General features: G+C 55.9%; 1 protein-coding gene across 1 annotated transcript in view; it reads left to right on the top strand.

The window, feature by feature from the left end:
* The first annotated feature begins 356 nt into the window (after positions 1–356).
* ABCA3 (ATP binding cassette subfamily A member 3) overlaps positions 357–4,705 on the top strand; it is a 65,085-nt gene continuing 60,736 nt past the window's right edge. The window contains exon 1 of the mRNA XM_072983021.2: positions 357–471. The gene's annotated coding sequence lies outside the window, so the exon portion shown is untranslated. The remainder of the gene's footprint in view (positions 472–4,705) is intronic.

The raw sequence follows: 4,705 nt of genomic DNA, 5'->3' as shown, positions 1-4,705 counted from the left end.
CCCCCCCACACACACACACTCCCAACCTTGGCGCTCCAGGCCGGCGGTCCTACAAGCCCTCGTCGCCGGTGCCTCTGCGGAAGAAGGGAGCGCCTGGTCGTTCCTCCACAAACAGGGTCAGGATCGGCCCCGCTTGGCTCTTCTCGCCCGTGCCCCCCCCCCCCGGAAGGTCCGGCTCCGGGCGGCCGCGGGAGGGCGCCCGGGCAGCCCCGGCACCGCCTGGCTGACCTCCTCCAAGGCCGGCCGGCCGCCCCCCTCCGCCCTTCTCCTCGCATCCTCCTCCTCCTCCTGCTGGTGCGGGCGAGAGGCGGTGCCTGGGCGGCCCAGCTGGCCACGAGCGCCCGCCTCCCCCGCCGGAGCCAGCCAGCCAGCCAGCCGGGATGGCCGCCGGGGCGCCGGGCAGGGGAGAGGCCAGGGCGGCCACGAAGGCGGTGGCGGCCGCCGCGGAGCCCGGAAGACGGCGCTGAGCCGGTAAGGGAGCCGGCCCCGCTCCATCCCTCCATCCCTTCCCTTCCCCTACGGGAGGTGCCTGCCGTTGCCTCCCCCCCCCCCCGCCGGGCCTTCTTCTCCTTCCCTCTCCGGTCTCCCGGCCCCGGCGGCTTCTCCCGGGTGGTCTGAGCCTGGCCTGCCTCCTCCTCCTCCTCCTCCTCGGCCCCGATCCCTGGACTGCGCCTCCCGGAGCCGGTCCGGAAGACCCGCCGTCCCTGGTCTGGGCTCAGAGGTGGGGTTTTCCGAAAGGGGGTGGCCGCGCTCTCTCGCCTCCCTTGCCCCCGGGGCGGGTGGGGAGGCTCCCTCCTTGTTCCTCCTCCTCCTCCTCTCCCTCTTCTTCCTCCCTGTCCCCTCCCCACCCGCGGCCAGCGACCCTTCCCGGCTCCCTCTGCCCCTCTTCCCCTCTGCCTGCCTTTCCGCGCTCCGCGGCTTCCTTGACCCTCTCCCCGCCTTGGCCTCCTTCCCTGCTCCCGAGGTGTCCGTGCCGAGACCCCCCCTCCAGGTGGGCTCCTTCTCCGGAGGCCCCGCTTCCCGCCCGCCGGCCATTGAAAGAGAAAGGCAGGTGACACCCCAGATCCCCCCCCCCACAGCATGGATCCTGACGCCTTGACTGGGGCTGGGGCTGGGGGGGGGGGGTGACATGACGGCCTCCTCGGCTTCGGGAGAGGACGCCCTGCTCTGAAACCCGAGCCTTCCTCCGGCTCGCCCTGCCTTGCCTTCAGGGGCCTCTCGAAGGATGCCCTCGCTCAGAGGGGGAGATGGATCGGGACCCCCCTCGGGGCTGAGCCCCGTCCCCCTCCCCCTGGCCCGGCGGTGGCGATTCTGGGACCTGGGCTGCTCTGCCCAGGGGCGAAGACAAAGGCGCCTCGTCGGCAGGCAGGAAGCCCTGGAATTGGGGGGGGGACCTTGGGAAGCGGGCGGGAGCCCCACCGGCGGGGGGGGGACTTGACTGCGGTGGGTGGCATCGGTTGGACCCGAACCTGAGCCGCACTCTGCAGCCGCCGCGCGATGCAAGCCAGACGGGCGAGGGGCCTGGGGGGCGTTTAAAATCCCGGGGCTCGGGGGGGGGGGGAGGGTCCGTTGGATGGGTTGAGAGCTGCTGCGGTGTGTGTGTGTGTGTGTTTGTACACAGGTTCCAGCTACCCTCCAGGCTGACCCCGGGGGGGGGCTAGTTGCTCTGTCAGTCACTCCAAGTGCAGAGGCAGGAGGGCGTGCCATGGCTGGCTAGCCATTGCTCCGCAGAGGAAGGGCTGAGGGATGGACATGGGCCATCCTCCCAGCTGTGGCCTGGACAGGTCCTTGAACCCTCCGGCCGGCCAGTGGGCTTGAGGGGTGTTGCTGGGGCAGTGGAGAAGCAGGCCCTGGCTCCCTGCGTGAAGCCCCAGGTGGCAGACCTGAGCCTTTCCTGGTCGAAGGACCAGGTGGCAACCAAGGGCATCCTGAGGGTTGCCCCTCGAGTAAGCTCTCTCCCCCCCCCCAAGCTGGAGCAGGCCATCCAGAGCCACTCCGTGGTGGTGGTTCACGTGCTTGGCGGGGAAGAAGACTCTCGGGTCTGAGGCCCTTTCTCCCCATTTAAAAGCCCCTTTTAAAATTCCCTTTTCTTGCCCGAGACCCTGGTGGGGGCTTCCAGTCAGAGTCAGGCCTGCCTAGCCAGATGGGGGGATCCAGCCTGGCCTGGTGTCAAACAGCTCTCTTATGCTGATTCAATTCCTCCTGAGCTGGACCTGAACAGGACTGGGCCTCGGGGATTTGTCCTTATGGAAAAGATCAGCAACTTGTGACGCTATTCCCCTCCCAATGTTGTAGCCCCCCTGCCCTCCTCTGGCTTGTTTTCCCCCCACTAAGAAAAGGTACATGACATGGCAGGCAGCTCCTGGAAGCTTCACAAAGGGGCTGTTACAGCATCTTGTATGCCCTTTAACCCCGCAGATCCACCCGTTTTCAAACCATGACAGTGAGTTCTAGATCTGATCAATTTCATTGGGGGTGGGTTTTTATTTTACTGTGTTGTGTTGAAGTTTTGGCAGTCTTTGCAACCAACCAAGGGCAGAAAACTGCCCCTTAGAGCCGTCAGAGGGGCACACCCGGCCATTGAGTGTATCCGTACAGTACTACATAGATACCACTGGAGTCCAGGGATTTAGAGGTGATTTAATGGAGAACGAGTGTACTAACCCCTCTGTTTTCTACCAGTAGCAGAGAATTCTCCCATCAGGGCTACCAATCTCGAGAATCCTCCAGAGGTTACCATGGTGTATAAAGTGGTACCGTTGTGTAGTGTGTAGATTGTGGGACCCAACTCAGACTTCTAGGGTAGACTCCGTGTTAGCTGCTCTTGCTTAGACTTAGATTGTGGAAGCCAAATGCAATGAATGTTCACAGAGTTGGACTCTGTCCATTTTGAAGCTGTGGGGGGGGGACGTACAGTGGTGCCCCGCATAGCAACATTAATCTGTTCCGGATTAATCATCGCTATGCAAAAACATTGCTAAACGGATCGAAAAAAACCATAGGAACGCATTAAACTTGTTTTAATGCATTCCTATGGGGCCCAAACTCACCGTTCAGCGAAGTTCCTCCATAACGCCGCCATTTTCGCACCCTTGGTAAGCGAGGGGAGGGTGCGAAAACACTTGCGGCAGCCGTTTTGGGCACCCGGCGGCCATTTTGGAACCGCCGATCAGCTGTTTAAAAAAACATCGCAATGCGAAGATCGGTAAGCGAAACGCTTACCGATCATCGCAATGCGATGTTTTACCCATTAAAACATCGCAATGCGATCGCATTAGCGATCTAAAAAATTAGATCGCTATGCGGATTCATCGTTAAACGGTGCGCTTGTTAAGCGAGGCACCACTGTATATGTTTCCCATCTCTTGCTACTTCAGATCTTGGAAGTGTGTTGCCCTCCAGGAGTTTTTAGATTACAGGTCCCATCAGTCAGGTCAATGGTATGGGCTTATAGGAGGTCTGGCATCTTAAAGATGCAGGACATCGAATCCGAAACCTCCTTCAGGTAGTACATGGACTCTGCCACTGAACTATAGTCTGTGTCCTATCCAGACTCTTAACTCTGCCGAAATGAGCAGCAGTTTCAAGAGTGTGGCAACTCCTGTTCTTTCCAACATGACCTGTGCAGGAAAATGTTTTGATAAAATGAACCCTGTGTTTACTGTCCCTGTCTTGTGCAACACCATTTCAGCACTTGCTTGTACGCTGTACCTTCAAACCTTAGTTTGATCCAGAGGTAGTCAGAAATGTCAATTAGGTGTTCTGCTTTGGTGCTGAGCCATCTTATGCTGGTTGCCAGTTTTGAATGCCAGCAGACAGTCCTGAAATACATGAGAATTACCTGGATACGGGTTTAGTGGTGGTTGTGTTCCCGGCAGCCGCATCAGAATTTATAGATATGGAAAGATAAAGGTTGTGTTGACCTAACATAGGAATGAACTTTGTCCAAGTCTCATGATATTTATTCTTTATATTTCTCTTTCTTTATTTGAACTTCCAATAGTATCAGAGATAATAAAAGAGAGGCTCATTTAACTACCATGCCTACACGTCTCCTCCTTCGAGTGAATTAAAAGCCAATGAAAGGGATATTTAATTTTAAATCAGATTTGTAATTTTTTTCCTTGTTAAAACGCTTTTTAGTTTTTTAAAAATGTTGATTGTGATGGTAGTTTTAATGTAAAATATAGCATATATCAGGCATTTTATTAAGAAAGAGTTTATCGTTATAAGGTACAGTGCATATCATTACATATTATGACAGTGGTGAAAATTCTGTTGCTTAGCTTAGTAGATTGCACCAAAATACGTCCACTGAATCAGTGGGGATTTACTGAGAACTTCTCTACAAGTCCCATTGATTCAAACAGACCTACTGCAACTGAGACTTAGGGTGTGGCTACATTGAAGAGTTGAATCAGAACATGTTAGCTTTGCTGCAGTTTGATTTGTAGCTGGTGTTACATCTGAAATTGTAATCTGTACTCAACACAGGGGCTGCAGATTGATTTGAGAATTCACTGTTCATGCTTGTTGTGATGGGAATAACATTCTAGCCCAGAGACACCCTTTCATTCATTCCTTCCTCTGGTCCTGCCTCTGCCCACCCTTCCTTCCTCTAGTCCCACCTCTGTAATCCTTTTATGGTTTTGGGTGAGAATGATAGTGATGATCCTGTTATTGGCTGATTCTCATGTGTGAATTA

Source organism: Pogona vitticeps, chromosome 13 (genome assembly GCF_051106095.1).
Source record: "Pogona vitticeps strain Pit_001003342236 chromosome 13, PviZW2.1, whole genome shotgun sequence".
NCBI lineage: Eukaryota > Metazoa > Chordata > Lepidosauria > Squamata > Agamidae > Pogona > Pogona vitticeps.
Note: the sequence above shows the minus strand (reverse complement) of the source record. Positions and strands in the feature narration are given on the sequence as shown.